At 40.5% G+C, this 23415-nt stretch overlaps 1 long non-coding RNA gene across 3 annotated transcripts; it reads left to right on the top strand.

Moving 5' to 3' along the window:
* Nucleotides 1-88: 88 nt before the first annotated feature.
* Nucleotides 89-22241, top strand: LOC134359511 (uncharacterized). Of its 3 annotated transcripts, none has more exons than XR_010021133.1 (4): nucleotides 89-153; nucleotides 14862-15387; nucleotides 21686-21712; nucleotides 22194-22241. It is a non-coding gene; the product is annotated as an uncharacterized LOC134359511 (long non-coding RNA). The 3 variants fall into 3 exon arrangements; XR_010021132.1 differs by lacking the exon at nucleotides 89-153 and adding an exon at nucleotides 166-615; XR_010021131.1 differs by lacking the exon at nucleotides 89-153 and having other exon boundaries at nucleotides 5348-15387.
* The last annotated feature ends 1174 nt before the right edge of the window (nucleotides 22242-23415 follow it).

The following is a 23415-nucleotide window of genomic DNA, read 5'->3' as shown; positions in this document are numbered from 1 at the left end:
GCGGTGGTGAAGGGCGGCGAGCCCGGCACGCATGCGTATAAAGAACCGGCGCAGGACCTTGGCATTGGCATTTCGTTTTTGGCTGTGGTGGCAGCGCGCTGGAGAAAGTTTCCACCATGATTAGCGTAAAACGGTGCTACTTTGTGGTTCGAGGTGAAGCTGTGTATTAGTGTTAATGTGAAGCGCGTGCAGACGTTATTTATTTCTGTGTTCGGAGTAGCGTTGCTGTTATTCTGTATTTGATCCTCTATAAAATGGCGCATTTTTTTTCTCAGTTCCGACAAAAAAAAGGGACAAACATTGCGTGCTTTGATGTGTTTCTGTGAGTTACTTCCTTCTCGACTAGCCATTGGTTTGCGGTGCACTCTCTTCCCCCTCAGATTGGCTATTAATGACGTTATCCCCACCGCATGCAGGTGGAGCCTAGCACAAGATCAATTCTATTAGGATGGTGTTAATGTACGTGGGCGCCATTATAGGACACGGTTGGGCGTTGTGATGTGAGGGGAATCCTGTCGGCTGAATTTGATTAGTAGCACTCGGGAAAGACTAACCTACTGAACAAATCTACTTTTAGACCACCATACAACCCAACGAAAAGCTAATATAATGCTAGTAGGTATCCGTGTCTTTAAAGCTGCGTCAAAACAAGATGGCGACAGCAGTTGTCTTGTTTATCGCAGGTTAACCCTACGCGATGGATAATTCACGTGATCAGGGTAAATTCCTCTGCTGCATAATAAGGTTGATTGGCGTCTGTAGTAGTTTCCATGACACTTAAAATATATTTTGTAAGAAAATGTTTTTGGAACGTTTGAGATCGGAATGTAGCTCGGCAGTTCTGAAACCTGTGAGATGGTTTCAACATCTCCGGTCTGTCGACAGCAGCACTACTTTTGCTCGACCTCATTTGCCATTCTCGGCGGTGACCCCACCCTATTAATGTGTGCAAATTTATGGAGGTTCCTGTTTCTGTAGCGCAGCTATTTTTAATGTTCGTTTTCAATCGATGCTCTCGAAATAGTTGCATTGAAATCTAGGTTCTTGTCTTGAATAGTTTCTTTAGTTCGGCGTTTTGGTGTTCCTGGCAATGTACGAATTGTGATTCAAAGAAGACAGTAATCTTTTGTCGACTAAGCAGCAAAATATATTTATGTAGCTGATTTTTGTATTTTAATTTCTAAGTATTTAAGAGCTGTATTTTGTACCACTAATTCCATGTTTTTTAATGTATTTAATACGTTGCTTTAATTTGGAAAGGGCATTAACCTGCAGTGTTAACTCTGTACAAATGCTGCTCTACTGAATGTTTCCAACATTTGCTGTTTTTTTCCTTAGTTGCTTAAATTAGTGTATCACCTCTGAGAAATAATGACAGGCAGATCTTATTTTAAAACCTTAGTTCTAACTTGTAAAGCTAAATTATAGGGTACCTAAAACAATTGTTAGTAAACTGGTTGAAGGATAGGAAATTTGGAGGAGGCGAATCCATTTTAGTATTTGGAGTATTTTTGTGACTTGCACTTAACAAATGAGAAAATAAGCTATGTTGTTATACAGGAATCAGTGGAATTTCAAGTAGGGTAAACTACATAATGGGTATTGGAGACTGCAATCCTGTAATCTGGAGCGAGAAACAGTCTGCTGGTGGAACTCAGTGGATTAGAAAGCATCGTTTAGAGGCGAATAGGTTAGTCCTGATACAAAACTCTTAACAATTAATTCCTTTGTATCAACAGATACTGAGTGACCTGTTTAGAATTTCCAACAGTCATCCTTATTATTAAAGCTTTATTTATGTTAATGCTGCATAATTATAAATAGTTGAATGTGCCCTATAGATTTGGAGCTCCTGATGTTAATGACTGCTAGCCAGTTGTACATTCAAAAATTAAGTCCATATGAAAATTCTGTCTCCTCTAGTTCTGGTATTTTGGATACAAGTGGTAAGGTCCACTAACTTGGGCAGATGTGTGATGTGAAATTGGTTGCTGTCCTTTATATGTGTTGTGGCTTGAAGTTTTGGCAAGCAATAAATTGTTGATAAACATTGTTTCAGTTCGTAGTAGGCTTTGAGCAAACTGTTTTTCCTTGAATAACATGAATATTGCAGGTTCTTAAATTTTGTCCATCTAAGAGCATGGAGCTTTTGCCCCACATTTCTGATTTGAAGATTTTTTTTGAGAAATCCGGAATGGGATGGCTATAGAATGTCCAAAAATCCCCTGCTAACCATGACTGGTTAGGTTCAGTTTTGGGCATTGGTCATCACTTTTCTCATTTCCTGTTTGAAACTAGTCAACTGCATTTTATATTATTTTTTAATGGCCTTTTGGATCTAAGATGCTAACCTGGGGAACACATGAGCTGAGCTGGTGCTTTTCTTTTTTAAAAAAAAGTAGCAGGCTGTGATTTCACCAAACATCTGCAAAAATAGAGGAGAGAAGCCCCATCTTGTGTTTTAGGAGTGGCTATTGATATAGTAAACTTCCCTTACAACATGACTAATTTGTCACTAAAGTTGTATTGGAGCTTTATCAAAGAAGCTGGTTAAACTATATGGAAGTCAAATTGAAATGGGTAAAATAAATCTGAATTGCTAACTCTTGAAATACGTTGGTCAAAGCTCATTTGGGCTTCAGTTAAAAATGTTCCTCCTTAGCCTCAGGTGATTAAAGGAGTTCTTTGTGGGATCCACACATGGTCCTAGAGCAGGTGGGATCTGTATAAAAGGAATGGGTTGCAATTGAATCAGAAGGGGCCCAATATTCTTGTGGGGTTTGGTATGGCTTAAATGAATGTGGCAGGGGAATGGGAACCGGTGTGATAGAGCTGAGAATGAGCTAGCAGGTTTACCAGTAAATGATGGTAGTAACATGAATGTAAGTAAGGACAAGCGGATGATTGGGTACAAAAGCAGACAAAGTTAAATTGTATCACAGGTAAAATTCAAAAGGGCAAAGAATACAGGACAGCATTAGGAATCTGGTGGCCAAACTCATGGTGCAATTAGAGATTGATCAGTATGACGTTGTGGGCATCACAGAGTCGTGGTTGAAGGAAATAACATCAAAGGATATATTTTGTATCAAAAGGACAGGCAGGAAAGTGTATGTGGTGGTGACTCTGCTGGTAAGGGATAGAATCTTTGTGGTAAGAGAAACTGCAAGGGTAAAAAAAAAAGCCATTATGGGAATCACACATAGGCCTCCAAATAGTAGCCAAGATGTGGGGTTGAGTTTGCAAAGGGAGCTTGAAAAGGCATGTAATAAGGGTAATGACACAATTGTAATGGATTTCAATACACAAGGAGATTGGGGAAAATCAGGTCCTGGTGTCAGGTCACAAAAGAGGGAATTTATTGGATGCCTACGAGATGACTTTTTGGAGCAGCTTGAGCTTGAACCTACTCTGGGAAAGGCTGTCTTGGATTGGGTGTTGTGTAATAGCCCAGGTCTTGGGGAGCTAAATGTAAAGGAACCCTTGGGAAGCAGTGATCATAATATGATTGAATTCATACTCCCTCTCAAATTGCAGAAGCATAAGTCGCATGCATCAATATCGCAATGGAATAAAAGGAATTAGAGGCATGAGAGAGGAACTTCCCAGGTGGATTGGAGGAGGATACTGGCAGGGATGACGACAGAGCAGAGATGGCTGAAGTTTCTGGGAATAGTTCACAAGGAGCAGGATAGATAGTTCCCGCAAAAGTTGATCTCAAATGGCAGGTGTAGGCAATCGTGGCTGACCAGGGAAGTTGAGGACTGCATAAAAGCCAAGAAAAGGGCATATAATGTCGCAAAGGTGAGTGTAAAATTGGATGATTGGGAAGCTTTTAAAATCCACCAAAAGGCAACTAAAAAAAGCTGTAAGAAGGCAAAAGATGAAATGACGGCGGACTAGCCAATAATGTAAAGCAGGATAGTGAAAGTTTTTTTTCCAGTTGTATAAAGAGTAAAAGGTGAGAGTTGATAGAAACTAGAAAATAGAGATACCACTAGAAAATGATGCTGTTGGGGTAGTAAGGGGGGAAAGAAATGGCAGATGAACTTAATGGATAATTTGCATCAGTCTTCACTGTTGAAGACATCAGCAGTGTGCCAGAGGTCCGTGAGCGTCAGGGAGCAGAAGCGTTTGCCATTGCTATTACAAAGGAAAAAGTGCTATGCAAACTGAAAGGTCTTAATGTGGCTAAGTCACCTGAACCAAATGAACTACATCCCAGAGTCCTGAGAGAGGGTTGCTGAAGAGATAACAGATGCATTGGTCAGGATCTTTCAAGAATCATTTAATTCTGGTATGGTCTCACAGGACTAGAATGTCACTCCACTCTTTAAGAAGGGAGGGAGTTAAAAGAAATTATAGTTCTGTTAGCCTAACCTCAATGGTTCGGGAAGTGTTGGAGTCTAATATTAAGGATGAGGTTTCAGGATACTTGGAGACTAATGATAAAGTAAGTCAAAGTCAGCATGGTTTCTGCAAAGGGAAATTTTGCCTGACAAATCTGTTGGAGTTCTTCAAGGAAGTAACAAGCAGGGTGGACAAAGGAGAGGCAGTGGGTGCCATTTACTTAGATTGTCAGAAAGCATTTGATGAGGTGCCACACATGAGGGTGTTTAACAAAATGAAATCCTATGGCATTACAGAAAAGATGCTGGCATGGTTAGAGGAATGGCTGACAGGCAAAAGACAGCAAGTGGGGGGAAAAAAGGAGCCTTTTCTGGTTGGCTGCCAGTGACTAGTAGTGTTCCTTGGAGTCAGTATTGGGACTGCTACTTTTCATATTGTTTGTTAATGATTTGGATAATGGAATTGATGGCTTTGTGGCAAAGTTTGTGGATGATATAAAGATGGGCGGAGGGGTAGGTAGTGTTGAGGGAGCCATGTGATTACAGCAGAATGTGAACGAATTGGAAGAACGGGCAGAAAAGTGTTGGGAAATATATGATGCATTTTGGTGAAAGGAACAATAGTACAGACTATTTAAACACAAAATACTCTGTAGCTGCTGGCGTCAAAGCAACACTCACAACACGCTGGAGGAACTCAGCAGGTCAGGCAGCATCCGTGGAAACGATTGGTCAATGTTTTGGGCGGGAACCCTTCGTCAGGACTGAAGAGGGAAGGGGCAGAGGCCCTATAAAGAAGGTGGGGGGGGGAAGGGTGGGAAGGAGAAGGCTGGTAGGTACCAGGTGGAAAAACCAGTAAGGGGAAAGATAAAGGGGTGGGGGAGGGGAAGCAGGGAGGTGATAGGCAGGAAAGGTGAAGAAGGAATGGGGGAAGCACAATGGGTACTGGACGCAGAACCATAAGGGAGGTAGTAGGCAGCTGTGGCGGGGGGGGGGGAGAGGAATTACTGGAAGTTGGGGAATTCAGTGTTCATACCAAGGGGCCTGGAGACTACCTAGATGGTATATGAGGTGTTGCTCTTTCAACCCGAGTTTAGCCTCATCATGGCCGTAGAGGAGGCCATTTATGGACATATCCGAATGGGAGTGTGAAGCAAAGTTGAAGTGGGTGGCAACCGGGAGATCCTGTCTGTTGTGGCAGACAGAGTGGAGGTGCTTGACTTTTATCGAATCGGGGAGAAGAGGTGCAGAGAGACTTGAGTCCTCATTCAAGATTCCCAGAAAGTTAATTTACAGGTTGAGCCTTTTAAAGAAGGCAAATACAATGTTGGCATTTATTTCAAGGGGAATAGAATATATAAACAAGGAGATGATGCTGAGGCTTTATAAGACACTAGTTAGGCTGCACTTGGAGTATTAACAACAGATTTGGCCCCATATCTCAGAGGATGTGTTGTCATTGGAGAAAGTCTAGAGGAAGTTCATGAGGATGATTCTGGGAATGAAGGTGTTAACATGGAGAGCATTTGGCAGCTTTGGGAATCTCATTGAAACCTACTGAATGTTGAAAGGACTAGATAGAAGGGTGTGGAGAGGATGTTTCCTATGATGGGGTTATCCAAAACTAGAGGGCACAGCCTCACAATTGAAAGATGACCTTTTTAGAATGGAGGCAAGGAGGAATTTTTTTTTACCCAGTGGAGAATCTGTGGAATGCTTTGCCACAGACTGGGGTGGAAGCCAGCTCCGTGGATGTATTTAATTTCCTTGCTTTGACCATCAAAACATCCAAAGCATCAAAGACCCTTCATGATTTTCTATAGGCCTTAATGGCCTATGATTTCAGTCTGAGTCCAATGTGAGAGCACTTTTTAGGAATGTGAACTCTCAGAAAACATCCAGCCCATATATGGTACCTGTACCTGGCCAAGTACTAAAGAGGCATGCTGATCAACTGGCCAGAGCGTTCACTGACATATTTAACTTCTCACTTCAGCAGTCCGAGGTACTTCTGCTTCAAGCAGGTTTCAATTATGCCATTGCCCAGGTAGAACGTGATAACCTGACTCAATGACCATCATTCAGCAGTGTTTTGCATTCACTGTGGCCTGCTTTGAAAACCTGGTGATGAAACATACGAACTGCTGCTTAACAACAAGTTGGATCTACTCCAATTTGCCTACTGTCACAACAGGTCCACTGGAGATGGAATTTCATTGGCTCTTCACTCAGATATGGAACATGTATACGACTTTGCTGTCCACATCTATCAACTCATCAACTACAGCTCGGCATTCAATGTTATCATCCCTTCAAAACTAATCAATAAGCTTCAAGACCAAGGCCTTAATATCTTGTGAAATTTGATCCCTAATTTCCTAACTTGGTAACCCCAGTCAGTTCAGATTGGCAAAAACATAACTTTCACTATCTCCATCAGCACCGGTGCACTGTAGGGCTGTGTGCTAAACTCCCTGCTCTACTTATGACTGTGAGGCCAAGTACAGCTCCAAGACCATATTCACATTTGTTGATGACACCAGGATCATTGGCTAAATTAGCATATGATAGAGATTGAAAATCTGGTTGTGGTGCCACAACAATAACTTTTCAATGTCAGCAAGACCAAGGAGCTGATTTTTGACTTCTGGAGGAGGAAACCAGAGGTCAGAATCATTATCACTGTCATGTTCTGTGAAATTTGTTGGCAGCAGCAGTTCAATGCAATACATAATATAGAAGAAAGAATAAATGTAATAATAAATCTATTACAGTATACTTGAATAGATTAAAAATTGTGCAAAAATCAAAAAATATATAAAAAGTGAGATCGGGTTCAATGAATGCTGTTTCTGAATTGCTGAGTGTGTGCCTTCAGGCTTCTGTATCTCCTACCTGATGGTAACAGTGAGGAAAAGGACATTCCCTGGCTGCTGGAGGTCCTTAATGGACACTGCCTTTCTGAGACACTACTCCTTGAAGATGTCCTGGGTACTTTGTAGGCTAGTACATAAGATGGAGCTGACTAAATTTACAACTTTCTGCAGCTGCATTTAGTTCTGTGCAGTAGTCCCTCCATACCAGACAGTGATGCAGCCTGTCAGGCTGCTCTCCATGGTACAACTATAGAAGTTTGAGTGTATTGGTTGACATGCCAAATCTCCAACTCGTAATTAAGTATAGTCACTGTCTTGCCTTTTTAACTGCAGAGATATGTTGGGGCCAGGTTAGATCCTCAGATCACCCAGGAACTTGAAGCTGCTCACTCTCTCCACTTCTGACCCCTCTGAAGATTGTTAGGTGTTCCTTCATCTTGCTCTTCCTAAAGTCCACAATCAGTTCTTTTGTCTTACTGACATTGAGTGCCAGGTTGTTGCTATTACACCACTCCACTGGTTGGCATATCTCACTTCTGTATGCCCTCTCGTTGCCACCTGAGATTCTACCAACAATGGTTGTATCATCAGCAAATTTATAGATGGTATTGAGCTATACCTAGTCATACTTATGTGTATATAGAGAGAAGAGCAGTGGGCTAAGCACACACCCCTAGGGTGCACCAATGTTGATCATTAGCAAGGAGATGTCACCAATCCTCACAGATTGAGGTTTTCCAGTGAGGAAGTTGAGGATCTAATTGCAGAGGGAGGTACGGAGGCCCAGGTTCGTCAATTTCTCAGTCAGGATTTTGGGAATGATGGTATTAAATGCTGAGCTATAATTGATGAACAGCATCTTGACATAGATGTTTGTGTTGTCCAGATCGTCTAAAGCCAGGTGAAGAGCCATTGAGATTTCATCTGCTGTTGACCTATTGTGCTGATAGGCAAATTGCAATGGTCCAGGTCCTTGCTGAGGCAGGAGTTCAGTCAAGTCATGACCAACCTCAAAGCATTCTGAACTAGTCCTCATTTAGAGAGGATCAGCAACTTTAAATTTCTCTGTTAACATCTCAGGATCTATCCTGGGCCTAGCAAGTAAGTGTCATTACGAAGAAACGATGGCAGCACTTCTACTTAAGAGTTTGTGAAAATTTGGCATAACATCTAACTGACAAACTTCTGCAGATGCACAGTAGAGAGTATATTGACTGGTTACATCATTGCCTGGTATGGAAACAGCAAAGCCTTTGAACAGAAACGCTTACAGAAGTAGTGGGTATGGCAGAGTCCATGGGTAAAGCCCATCCCTGCATTGAGCACATTTATATGGAGCACTGTCACAGGAAAACAGCATCCATCAAGGACCCCCACCATTCAGGCCATGCTCTTTTTGCCACTGCCATCAGGAAGCAGGTACAAGAGCCTCAGGACTCGCACCGTTAAGTTCAGGAACAGTTATTACCCCTCAACTTTCAGGCTCTTGAACCAGAGGGACAACTTCATTCAACTTCATTTGCCCCATCACTGAACTGTTCCTACGATGGATGTCCTTTCAAGAACTTGTCTCATGTTCTCTACTGCTTATTTATTATTAATACTTTTTTCTTGTGTTTTGTGCACTGTCCTGTTGGGTGTGGGGTTTCTTGAATTTACTATATACGCCCACAAGAAAACTAATCTTGGAGATGTGTACTTTGATCATTTATTTTGAATGTTGCTATGGAGAAGTGGGGTGTAGAAAAATAAAGAATAGAAAAATGACTGAAGAGTGGGAATGGATCTTTTGTGCTGATTTAAAGTGGTCACTAGTACAGCAAACAGGAAATTAAATGGTATGTATTTGGGCAAGAGTGCAGGGATGAGATCTTGGCAGTATTTTTTAGATTATGAGAACACTCAGTCCTCTTTTATTGTCATTTAGAAATGCATATATGCGTTAAGAAATGATGCAGTGTTTCTCTGGAGTGATATCACAGAAGACAAGACAGACCAAAGACTAACACTGACAGAACCACGTACAGGTTTCCCCCGCCATCTGAAGGTAGAGCGTTCCTATGAAATGGTTCGTAAGCTGAAAGGTCATAAAGTGAAGAAGCAATTACCATTTATTTATATGGGAAAATTTTGTGAGCGTTCGTAGACCCAAAAATAACCTACCAAATCATGCCAAGCAACACACAAAACCTAAAATAATAGTAACATATAGTAAAAGCAGGAATGATATGATAAATACACAGCCTATATAAAGTAGAAATACTTCTCTACAATGATTGCCTGCACAGATCTCCGTAGCGAAAATCTCACGCAAGTGCTGTTGGCATAAGCGCGCTCTCCAGTACCCTTTAAACTATGAAGCTGCCAAATCTACCAAATAACATGTAAAAATACACAGCCTATATAAAGTAGAAATTATGTATGTATAGTGCAGTATCACTTACCGGAATTGGGAAAACAGCGCCGAGCACACTGATGGTGTGTTAGACTGAGTCGTCGCAGGCTGGGTGGTGCAGTGGCATTGCCTGATTTGGGCCAACAATTACGTGCTAGGTGGCACCTAATTAATTAGCATGTTTATTTCAGCTTTTTTCTTAAAAGATGTGCTGTGTGCTTCCTGGCTACTGCTGCGTTCTTCATGAATCGCAGTATCTGTCCGGGGCCTGGGTGTTGGTGTGGTGGGACACAAGGGTGTCATCTCATCGTCGATCAGGGCAGGCAACTCATCTTCTCCTATGACTACTGGCCTCTATGTTGAAGGTCGAGGTTCGTCGTTTGCTGTGGCTGATGTGGAAGGCTTACTTGACTGCTGAGCCTCGCGCATTTTTCTATCACAGTTGTTTGTAAGCACTCAAACCATCCTGCAAATATCCCCTAAACCTACGTACCCTTTCAAAATTAAAGTCGTACTTTATCACTGCAGCGAAAATCTCATGCAGTTGCTTCACTTTCTACATTCGGTTTCAATTGTTATCCTTTCCTCTTCCGATTGCATTAGCTCTTCATCTATCAGTTCTTGGTCATGGGATGCCAAAACCTCTTCAACATCTTCGTCAACTTCCACAAGCCAAACTCACTTTGTCCTTCGTTCACCACGATTGAAACGCTTAATTATGTCTAGTTTTACGCTACGTGTAACACCCTTACTCTTTCAGGCTTTTCTGACACCTTAGAACTCATCTTGCTAATGACTGCTCAATGCAACGTGTTAAAGCAATGCCGTTCCGAATCCAGGGGAGAGTGGCTGCTCGGGTGCACGCTGATTTTTTTTTTTTATTGCGTGCTGCCTTTCTTCGTAACAGTGAAAATACCTAAAAGCGAAAACAGGGTACTAATGTAGGTCTTTCGTAACAGTGAAGTTTCGTAAAGCGAACGTTCAAAAAGTGGGGGACACCTGTAATTATACAGCAGTGCAAAGCAATACCACAATTTGATGAACAGACCATGGGTACAGTTTGTTTTTTTTTATATAAAGTCCAGAGTCCATCGACTCTGGAGTCCTCGATAGCAGGCGCCAAAAGGAAGAAACTCCCTGCCATAAACCTCCAGGCACCATCAACTTGCCAATACCTTGGAAGCAACCAACACTGAGTCCATTCGTCCGAAAACTCCGAGCTTCTGACCAGCCTCTCCAATACAGCTTCCCGAGTGCCATCCTCTGCCGAGCACCTTCGACCTCTCCCCAGCCGCTGAAACACACAAAGCCGAGGATTTCGGGGCCTTCAGCTCCGGAGATTCTGGTTACCACACAGTAGTAACAGCAGCAGCGAAGTGGGAATTTCAGCCTCTTTAATGGAGGAACAATTATTCTTTGATTGTGTAGTTTAGATATAATTTTGAATGAAGGGTAACAAAGTTTAGTAGATAAAGGCCAGCTTGTACTAGTTTAGTATTTTGGGTACAATCTCATTGAAATGCACAAGATTCTGAAAGAGCAACTGTTAAGCCATGACCCTGTTGAGTGGCAGTGAAGACACTTGCATCCAAGAGAATTTTTTAAATCATTATAGATAGTCCAACCAGAAGAGGTTCCATATTGGACCTAGTATTCAAACATGAACCTAGCCAGTTGATGTTTCAGTGGGGGAGCATTTAGGAAGTAGTGACCATACTTAAGATGGCTATGAATAAGTATAGATCTTGCCAGAGTATTGAATTAGGATGGGCAAATTAGAAGAATATTAGCAACTAAGAAGTAATTGGAAAGAGCTTTTTCTGTTCCACATCTTGCATGTGGGTGATATTTAAAGATCTCTGCACAGAATACAGGACAGTGAGGAAGGGCAGAGTTAGTCAAGTTTATGGTCATGCACAGGTGTGATGGAAAACTAACTTGCAGCAGCATCAGACACAGCCTCGTATGCAGCATTCACAGTGAAAACAAATCAAGCCTAAATTAATCACAAACAAGAAAATCTGCAGATGCTGGAAATCCAAGCAGGTTAAAAGTTGGAGGAACTCAGCAGGCCAGGCAGCATCTATGGAAAAGAGTACAGTCAATGTTTCAGGAGTGGGTCTTGTCTGAATGTTGACTGATCTTTTTCCATAGATGCTACCTGGCCTGCTGAGTTCCTCCAGCATTTTGTGTGTTGCAAGTCTAAATTAAGCAATTCTTACTTGGGGGGGGGGGCAGTGCTGGACACACAGAATAAAAGGCTATTTTAGTGGTCCATGTTGCTAATTTCTGGTTTAGGAATGAAATGGTTGAAGGAAGTATTTGTGGTGTGGAACTTGGAGCTTCTGTACATACTGCCTAATAGTAGTCATAAAAAGATGCCCTGGTAAGAGAATCTTGTATGTTAAGAAAAGGAAAGTGTTCTGTAAGTTCTGATCCCTTGGGTCGCGGTTGTAGAGCAATACAGCACAGATAAAGGCCCTTTGGTACTACAAGTCTATGCTAGCCACAGTGCCAACCCTGCTAGTTAAAGCTTCCTGTGTTCTGCCCATATCCCTCTAAACCCTGACTCTCCATATACCTATCAGCTGCTTAAGCAATACTATTGTACCTGTCCTAGCCACTTTCTTTGGCAGTGTATTCAATGTATTCACCACCCTCTTCAGGAAGTAGCTGGGGAGGGGGCATTGCCCCTTTTCCCACCAAAGTTCTTTGTAAACCTTACCCCTAACCTTAAATCTATACATCCTTGTTTTGGATTCCCCTACTGTGGGGAAAGGGCTTGCTGTCCACTTTATCTAGGTATTGCATAACATTAACGGCACAGGCCACCTTTTATTAAAGGGAGGATTTAGTATGGATAAAGCAGTGGCTGACTGGTAGGAGGCAAAGAATAGGAATAAAGGAGGCCTTTTCTGGTTGGCTGCCGGTGACTAGTGGTGTTCCACAGTTCTCTGTTTTGGAACCAATTCTCTTTACATTATATGTTAATGATTTGGATGATGGATTTGATGGCTTTGTTGCTAAGTTTGCAGATGACACCAAGATAGGTGGAGGGGCTGGTAGTTTTGTGGAAGTAGAGGGGCTACAGAAGGAATTAGACAGATTAGGAGAATCGGAAAAGAAATGGCAGATAGAATACAGTGTCGGTAGTGTATGGTCATTCACTTTGGTACAAGAAATGAAAGGGTTGACTGTTTTCTAAATGGAGAGAAAATACAAACTGATGTGCAAAGGGACTGGAGTCCTTGTAACATGAATCCCTAAAGGCTTGCAGGTTGAGTCTGTGAGATAGACAAATGAATAACTAAAATATAAAAACAAGGATGTAATGTTAAGACTTTATAAACACTGGTGAGGCCTCACTTGGAGTATTGTAAGCAGTTTTGGGCCCCTTATCCTAGAAGGGATGTGCTGGAACTGGAAAGGGTTCAAAGGAGGTTCACAGAAATGATTTCAGGTTTGAACAGCTTGTCATATGAAGTGTTTGGCTCTGAGCCTGTACTCACTGAAATTCAGAAAAATGAAGGGTGACCTAATTGAAATGTATTGAGGTGAAAGGCTTTGATAGAGTAGAAGTGGAGAAGATGTTTCCTAAGGTGGGAGAGTCTCAAACCAGAGGACACAGCCTCAGAATAGAGGGGTGTCATATTAGAACAGAGGTGAGGGATTTCTTTGGACAGTGGTGAATCTGAAATTTTTTGCCATGGTGAGCTGTAGAGGCCAAGTCTGTATGCATCATTAAGGTAGAGGTTGATAGATTCTTAATTGGTCAGGACATAAAGGGATACAGGGAGAGGGCATGATATTGGGACTGAGAAGGAAAGTGATGAAGTGGCAGAGCAGACTCTGGGCCAAATGGCCTAACTCTGTTCCTGTGTGTTGTAGTCCTGTGGTCTTAAATAGTTTTACAAAGTTGCCCATCCTTCGACATTTTGAAGAATAAAGATCTAACCTCACCAATCTCTCCCTATAATTTCATCCCTCTGGTCCTGGCAACATCCTCAAATCTTTTCTGTGCTCTTTCCCATTTAACCATGTCTTTCGTACAATGGGGTAACCATATCTCTGTCTGTGTCTACTCAGTACGGCTGATCAGTCACTTGTACAACTGCACATCATATTCTAACTCCCATACCTAATGCCCTGATGGTCAATATACAAAACATGTTATAATATATGGTGAAGGAAGGATGATGTAATCAGGGTTGCCAAGGGAAGTTAAAGATGGCATAAACACAGACATGTATACATATAGCAAAAATTACTGGGAAGTTAAAGGATTGGGAAACTTTTTAAAAACCAACAGAAGGCACCTAAAGCTAGCCAATAATATAAGATGCCAAAAGTTTTTTCAGATGAGATGAGAGTAGATATTGCACCACTGGAAAATGAGGCTAGGAGACAGTAATGGCAGATAAAGTTTCTCCAACACCGTCAGGCTGAACAACCTGTAGTTCCTTGGCTTGTACAGGTCGATTTCCACTAATCCGACTACCTGTAATCCTGTTCCTTCGATATCCGCACTGATTTCAGATTTTCTGCACAACTATAATTTCAAATTTTCCGGGCTACCGTACCAATCTGCTGTGCATTGTTTTGGTTACCCTAGATCTGTTCACGTGTTCGCGCGCTCTTGTAAGCTCAGACAGCCAATTCCTGCTTGTTTTCCTGCATTTAATATTTGCTTAAGGTGCGACCACCCGGCACCCTCCCATCTCACCCACCAGTGGCGGTGGAGTTGGTACGCACTGGGTCAGTCCGTCTGCTGGCAGTCGTGCACTGCCCTCCAGTGTCACCCAGCCGGCGCTCCATTCTCTCCTGCCTGTGACCTCATATCAGATGTGGTGACCCGCTGAACTTAAGCATAACACTGAGCGGAGGGAAAAAAACTAACAAGGTTTCCCTCAGTACCTGCGAGTGCAATGTAGTCTTTGGGGTAACTGCAAGTCTGTGTCTTTGCTATCACTTAGCTCACGCTTGAGTGCTGGTAGTGGATGCACTTTATTTTTTGCTGGTGGGGAGGGGTTCTAACATTTAACTCTTCATTTTTTGGGGCACTCCTCTGTTTTCGTAGATGGTTGTGAAGAAAAAGCATTTCAGGATGTATATTGTATACATTTCTGACATTAAATGAATCTTTGAATCCTTTGATATTTTAAGAAGTATGATGAGGTGGTTAGCTATGGCTAAATGTGACCTTCTGTAATTCAGCATTTTCACTAATCCGGCACTCCTCAGGTCCCGGATTATAGAAGGTCGACCTATACTTCCTCCATTTGTGAAGCATTAGAAAAGAGCTCTAGGAGAATTGGAGTCAGGAGGATTCATGAAATGTCATTGGCAAGTAAGACAAGATCCCAAGGCATTCTTCTATACCTGTGTCAAGGACTGAGGCAGAGCCCTCCCCACCATTGAATACATTTACATGGAAGCTCCCACATGAAAGCAACTTTGGAGCTACAACTTTTGTAAGTTTTTTTCACTTCCATAGCTTGTCTTTTGCACGTTGGTTGTTGGTCTGTCTGCATCTATAGTTTTAAGTTCTATTTTCTTGTAAATGCCTGTAAGAAAATGAATCTTAAGGTAATATGTTAATATTGTACTTTATAATTTTACTTCTGAGTTTGGTGCTTGGAGTGGAAGACATGGGCAAGATGCAATTTGTGTACTTCATCTTTACCAAGGAACCAGATGTGGAGTGCTAATATTCCAGGGACATATGACCTTACGAGAAAGGTAGTGTTGGATCTCTTAAAATGTTAAGGTGGGTACATCTTTGGGCCTATTGGGATATACCCCAGGTTACTGAGAGTTTTTTAAAAAACGAGGTGATGTTCATGGGTTCAATGTCCATTTAGAAATTAGGTGGCAGAGGGAAAGAAGCTGTTCATGAATCATTGAGTATGTGCCTTCAGGCTTCTGTACCTCCATCCAAACAGTAAGAGTGACGAGGGCATGTCCAGGGTGGTAGGGAACCTTAATTATGGACACAGTCTTACTAAGGCACCAATCCTTGTAGATGTCTCTGATACCACAGAGGCTAGTACCCAACTTGATGCTGATTAATTTACAAGTTTTTGTAGCTTGCTTCGATCTTGTGCAGTAGTGCCCCAGCTTGTACCAGACAGTGATGCAGCCAGTCCGAATGCTCTCCGTGGTGCATTTGTAGAAGTTTGAGTGTTTTAGTTGACCTAATCTCCTCAAACTCCTAATAAAATATAGCTGCATCAATATGCTGTGTCTACTTTAGGTCCTTGGAGATACTGACATCCAGGAACTTGAAATTACTCACTCTTTCCACTTCTGATCCCTCTGAGGATTGATTTGAGTTTCCTCAACATGCCCTTTCTGAAGTATAATTGTTCTTTTCTCTCACTGACATTGATTGTAAGCTTGTTGCTGCGACACCTTGCAATTAACTGGTACACGTTGTTCCTGTATGCCCGCTTGTCACTATCTGAAATTCTGTCAGCAATGGTTGTATCATCAGCGAGTGTATATATGGCATTTGAGCTATGCCCTGCCACAGTTGTGGGTGTAGAGAGTAGAGCATTGGGCTAAGCACACTTCCCTGTGGTGTACCACTGTTGTTTGTCACCGAGATGGAGATGTTATTTCCAATCTGCACAGATTGTGGTCTTCCAGTTATGAAGTCGATGATCCAGTTGTAGAGGGTGATAATCGGGCCTAGGTTATATAGCTTTTCAATCAAGACTGTAAGAATGATGGTGTTGAATGCTGAGCTATAAACAATAAGCACCATCCTGACATGGGTATTTGTATTGTCCAGGTGATTCAAGGTTGGGTAGAGAGCCATTGAGATGGTGTCTACTGTAGGCCTATTGTGGTGATGGGCAAAATACATTGTTCTGAATGTTATATTTTTTGCAAATTGTTGTTTTGTCTGTCTTGTGAATTTTTTCATTGATCATATTTCTACTGTAAAGGCCTGCAAGGTAGAAAATGGCAACATATGCATACTTTGGTAATAAATTTACTTTGAGCTTAGAGCTTTGTAAATCTTTGTCCTCTACCCAAAAGTGGACTCCTAAAGGCCTGGCTAGTGGCAAATAGGCTTCTGTTCAAGAGGGAAATGGAGATAATCCTGGAAACTATAGATTGGCAAGTCTCATTGCCCGTGGTTGGGAAGCTATTAGAGTGGATTTTTGAACAGGATTTGGATAAGGCCTTTCATGGTAGGTTCATGTAGAAGTTTAAGATACACGGGGCAATACAGTGATAATACAGAGTATGGCGGAATCTTGGGGTCTGAGTCCATACTTCTCTGAAAGTGGCTGCACAGTTTAATAAGGTGGGAAATATATATTTAATACCTCAATAGAATTTGAATCGTGTCTATTGTAGATTAAGCATTGTTCATTTTGAATAATGTGTGTAAAATACATTAAGTGAGGTGCAAATATTAGGTGGTGAAATGACAGCATGCAATTAAAGATGAAGTTATACCTGTATTTCGGACACACTGCATTATTCCTTTGAATTAGTTTAGCATTTTGAAGTTACAAAACTGTAAAGATGTCGTTTGGCACACCCAGGTATGCCTTGGTCAAGGAATTGAGTTCAGAGATCTGTAAGATATGTTGCAGCTTTATAACACTCTTGTCAAGGCACAGTGGGAGTGTTGCATTTTATCTGGTTGCCACATGAGAATGATGTAGATGCTGTGGACGAAGTGCAGGAAGAGGTCTACCCAGAACGCTCTCTGGCTTAGAGGGTATCAGCTACAAGGTGAGGTTGACAGCTGGCATTTTTTTTCTCCGGGGTAAAAATGTCTAACACTAGAGGTTATGTATTTCAGGTGAGAGGTGCAGATTTAAAGGAAAAATGTAGGGCAAGTTTCTCACTGCTGTCATCGGATAGAAGGGTCAAGTGCTTCGACTCTCACCATCGGGTTCAAAAACAGTTACTACCCCTCAACCATCAGGCTGTTGAACAAAAGGGGATAACTACACTCATTTAAGGACTCTTATCGTGTTATTTCATGCTTGTCTTGGTGCTGATTATCATAAGCATATTCCAGCAAGAAGGGAAATGAAGCCTTGGCTTCCAGTATGAGAGAGAATTTTCTGTCTTTAGTTCAAACATCTTTTTAAACAGGCTTCCAACGTATGGTTATATGATTGGTGTTTTTGAGGGTGGTTTAGGCTGTCTTGATGTTAATAGCACCTATAATTTCATTTGGAATTTCCTATATGCTGCTAGGTCAATTTTTTTTTGTTGCATGCAAATTTAATCTTTAAAGAATGTTTTGATGAACTGAAAAATTGCACTGTAATAGGGCAAAGGTTTGGTCCAAGTAACTTTGGAGTTATAAATAAAACAAATTGAACACTTATCATGTCAACTACACAAAACTTGTTCTATTTTTAAAATTTCCTCATGAAACATTGAACTACTAGGCCTTCTGTTAATGCTGTTTATAGACTGGAACTCCAGTTGGTAAAGGATTTCCTCCCTGCCAAATGTTAACTGGGAACTGTCTGTTTATTGTAAATCTTCAAATGGTGTTTATAGAGAACCATCTGCTGGAAAACTTGTGAATTGACATAGCCATGTTTAAATTGTGGACATTGTCAAAGTCTCTAATGTGACCCAGTTTTCACAGATTGGGCAGTTAAATGTGAGGTACTGAAAATATGGATTCTATTTTGATTAATCAATATTACTGGAGTTATGGCCCTACAATCTCTATTCTGCTCCCCAAGCAACTAACCAAATATTAAGCTCTCCTAATTGCTTGCTGTGCCATAACATTAGCCTCTTGCAAATCCTACACTAGGATATCCAGATCCCTTTGCATCTTGGAACTTTACAAACTCATTATTTTAGACTATGACGCTGTATTTATTTTCCCAGCTTAAATGATTTTCATTTTCTATGTGCAAAATCTTTGAAAAATCAATCTGAATCCTCTTTGTAGTTGCTGCTTACTCTTCAACTTGTTTCACTTCTATAGTGTAATTGGGTTTAGCCCCCGTTTTCAGTATCTTCATCCCAGTCATTTATGTATATGAATTGTAAGATTTAAAAAAAAGACTGTACCATGCTACTTGTTGCATCTTGTCATCCAAAGCTACTCAACACTGTTTATAGCTTTCTGTGCATCTAATCTCTGCACACAAATTTACCTTCTATCCTGAGATTTTCTGTAACAACTGGTACAGCAAATATATTCTGTAAATCTTGGTCTCTGCTGCTTTCTCATTTGCAGCACCTTATTGCTTTTAAACAAATTCCAATAAATGGGTCAAATGACTGGTTTCTGATTACTCAAATGTTTCTAGTGCCCACCTAAATGTATTGAATAAAATCTTTCCTCCATGTAAGCTAACTGGTTTTCCTGCTTTGTTTAATAAGAGAAAAATCTAATGGAGCTTTCTCTGACTAGGGAATATTTTTATAAAAACGCACACGCTCTGTGTGTGTGTGTGTGTGTGTGTGTCTCCCCCTCCCCCTCCCCCTCTCTCCCCCTCCCCCCCTCCCCCTCCCCCTCTCTCCCCCTCCCCCTCTCTCCCCCTCCCCCTCTCTCCCCCTCCCCCTCTCTCCCCCTCCCCCTCTCTCCCCCTCCCCCTCTCTCCCCCTCCCCCTCCCCCCACTTGCTTAAGACCACCTGCATTCTACCAGGACTTGATCTTTTCTGTCAAAGCTCAACATTAGCTTGCTTTCACTTGACTAATTTTTAAAAATCTGTATCCACATTTGCAGTTACTTTTGGGATGTTACTGAGATGTAAAAATACCCCCTTATTCATCTTATTTACCAATCTACAAGCTTTCTTTCGTGGAATTGCTTGCAAATTCTCATTTTAACAATTATTCTAAATATCAACCAAAATGAGTTTAATTCTAATCTTATTAATCTTTGCAGTGCAGCATATAAAATAAAGCACATTGGCATCATTAGCTAACCCAAAACCCACAAGGGAAGTGGAAGTCAATATTTCTCAGTCTTGAAGGATTACTAAGAAATTGATCTTTTGATGTGCCACCATCTTTGCAGCTAACTTTTTAACATTAACAGCAATAGTGGGTTTTTAACCAATGCATCTTTCAAATTTTGCATTAAACTCAAAAATGTTAAACTGAAAAACATTCAGAAATGTTGATAGTTGGCATTTAGTTCACCAGATGGTTCCCTATGCACTTTTGTAAACTTGCCTGGGCTGTGTTCCAGAATGCCTTTGAAACTTGCCTAGTACTAGTCCCACACTCCATTAAAGCTCACGTGGTTCACTAAGAAATGTAATACCATGTAACAATACTCCCTCACATCTTTTGCTACCTGCACACAAGGTTGTCACCCTCTACCTCATTGGCATGATTATACACAATTATATTTCCTTTTCTGGTTTCTGATGCAGATGGTGTTGACTATGTGGAGTTTGTGATGATTTGTTTACAGATTTTAGTGCTGGCTTACTTATAGTGCTTTTATTGAAGAAATTATTGATTCGTTGCCTAATTCTAAAGAAGCAAAGGGCATGAAGCGCAAAAGAACTGCTAGTTCATTTAAAACAGAATGGCTGAATGAAACAAACTGTTGCACCAAAACCTCATGAGGTCAGGAATGTGCAGCTACAAGAAATATTTAAGTACAATACAGAAACTAAGAAATGAGAGATATAAGACTCGTGTATTTTATTTCTTTTAAACAATGAACAGCAAACTGGACTTGGTAGTTTATTGTCCTTGGAATAGCTTCAGGTTTACTTCTGCTTAGAAGTTCAGTGCGCAAGTGTTGTCATTGAGCAAAAAATTGCACAGCAAGGTTTTTGCACACACCAGGCATTACAAGTTAGAGGAACATTGCCATGTAACATTTTGAAATTGAGTTATTGACAGAAGTACCAGCATCACCAAAGTCTCAGCAATGCCAGATTTTCAGATTTACTGTATTCTACATTCCAAAATTATTTTGCATGTCTATTTTTGATAAATCCTTTTAATTTTGAGGGGACAAGTCTTTTCCACGGTGGGTGCCTGAAATGAATGATCTAAGGTGATAATGGAGACAACTAATGGGTAACTAAGAGCCTCTTCAGCAAGTGCAGACAATGGAGGGATATAGACATTATGTAAGTGGAAAGAATTTGTTTAGTTGTGCATTTGATTACTAAGTAGTTTAGCTGAAGGGCTAGTTCTTGTGCTCTACTGTTCTGATACTAAAATTGTTCTTTTCCACACCTGTGGCACATTGGGTGGCAACCTTGCCATTCTTTTGGAATTTTTGTCTGTTTTTCTTTTGAGGCAGAGTTGCTAGCTTGATTCTTAACCCAACATGGATGGAAAGCGTGCAAGGAGCCAGTTGGATTCAAACCTGGGATTGGGATTATTTGCCTCAAAGTCCAGTGTAGATGCTACTACACTAAATATGATACAGATGATAATAGTATAATTGGTGAATGAGTATTAACAATTATAGTGGGGTTTTGATCAGTTGGGTATGTACTAAGATGATACCTGGGAAGCTGAATGGGCTGAAGGCAGATAGACCAGATGGACGACACCACAGGGTTCTGAAAGGAGTAGCTGAAGAGATTGTAGAGGCATTGGTAGTGATCTTTCAAGAATCACCTGCCATTTTTGTTTTCCCCCCCCCCCATTACCCCTCCAGTCATTTTCCAGTAGTGATATCCTCTCTTGCCTCTTTACATTACAAAAAAAATGTATATAACTGAAATTCAGGATTCTTTGACTAACTTTCAAGAAGTTGTGAATGAACATGCCCTGATTATTTCTTTTATTTTCCTTTATTCTTTGAATGCTATTTTCCCCCTCCACCCTCTTTCCCCCCCCCCCACCCGCCCCGCAGTTGACTTGGGGTAAAATTTTCAACATCTTCAGATTTCTTCCGTCATTTAAATAAACTGACTACTTTGCAATGGCACAAAGGCTGTTTGTGGGTGGGGGGGGGAGGGCAAGGGTGGGAGGCCTGCAGTTTTGCTGGAAGCAAGAATTCACAGTCTTTATGCAGCTCAGAAAGAAACGATAAAGTAATATGGCAGCCACGATTTCATCTACACATTGCTTTACTTTTAACAGACATTCAGCAAAGAACAATGTCTACAGGTCAGTATTATAGCAATTGATACTTCCCACATTTTCAAACAAAAACATGCACAACTTTGAAGGCTTCTAATTTTTAGTTAAATATACTTAATCTAATTGCCCATTTACAAAAGTGATATTTGAAGTTAAATGTGACATTAAATTTGGACTAATAATGTGCATTATTAGTCTAAATTCTGTAATGAGTTGATTACCTGACCTCCAGGATACTATAGAAAGAAAATGATTTGTGGCTTTGGAATGAACACAACTTTGAATGTTTGTATTACAGACAATGATACTCAAAAATTAAAAAAAAACTTTTTAAAATTAAGCAATGGTCTTAAGTGAATTAGATAGGCAAAAGTTATTTGGTTGAGCTGAGTACAACAAGTTGACTAGTGGTAGATTAAATGAGTTTTGATTTGGGGAGGATTAATTCTAAACTACATGAACATTCAAGGTTTGTAATGCATTCTTAATTCTTTCTGCCCATTTGAAGTATCATTAGTTGCTGTGGTGGCAAGATCGGTTTGAAGACCTCTTAATTATCCATGCTTCAACAAATTTTTATTTTATCTCAACAAAAGAGATCAACAATGTCAAGTGATGTGCTCTCTGGCAGAAAATTAGTTATGGATTCTAGTCTCAAAGAATTTTTTTATGATCAAGATACAGCACGTTGCCACACCACACCAGGACAACAGCAACATTGTTTTTATAACTGTCACTCAAGGGATACAAGTAAACGGCACAGACACAACCTATCATTATGAACTCTATAATAGGCAAATGTTATGGCATGATCATTGAAAGATTAAGAATCTAACAAGCAGAAGTCTTGATGTTATTTAAAGTTAACGGCCCTTGAAATTTTGCATTTGATCTGCATTGAAGAAAATTTTTCATATAATTTTCCACCACATTTTCTCTGGTTCTGCTTGCCATTACGTAGAAGTGAACAAGTTTATCTTGTGTTGATTCCCATTAAACAGCTGGAAGCACAATTAATCAGTCTGAACAATCTGGATCTATCAATTCATCTTATTTGTTATATTTCAATTGTTTTTAATCTATTGTAGACAACTCTAAAGTCTATTTATAGTTTGTCTTTTTTTTGGATTGTATTGTATATTGAGGGAAGACATGGGCTGCTAAGTTTGCTTAGGTGGGGGGAAACAAAGAATTTTAATATTCACATGTAATTTGTATTCCAGTCTTCCTACCATTAATGATCTGGTGTAGCAACAGTTGTGCGTTGCTTTGATTTATACATTCCCATAACGATTGCACTGGTAAGTGTAGTATCATCATTGATTAGATGAAGTTCGTTAAGGGGCCGAAATATGGCTATAGTATTAAGGCTGGTAATAAAACTTTATTGTAGAAATTTTTAAAATTGTGGTTGTATTGTATAACAAAGCTTACATAGGTGGTTCTGAAATACCCTTAATAACAGTGAATAACTTTAACACTATAATGTTTTCATTTGAATAAGTTCTAATATTTGTCAAAATATGTCAAGTCTAAATGTACATTTTTCACAATACATTGAGGTAGGCTGATCTCTAAATTGTTTTTAAGCAAAATCAAGGTTACAGATATTGAGTGACAAACCAAAATATACAACTACATTGTATAACATACCAGGATGTAATGTATAATGTATTCATGATATTAGAAGCCATTGGGTTGCTTACATAAAGAGACAATGAAGTTAATCT

Source organism: Mobula hypostoma, chromosome 20 (genome assembly GCF_963921235.1).
Source record: "Mobula hypostoma chromosome 20, sMobHyp1.1, whole genome shotgun sequence".
NCBI lineage: Eukaryota > Metazoa > Chordata > Chondrichthyes > Myliobatiformes > Myliobatidae > Mobula > Mobula hypostoma.
The sequence above is the reverse complement of the archived record's forward strand: the minus strand, read 5'-3'. Positions and strand labels throughout refer to the sequence as shown.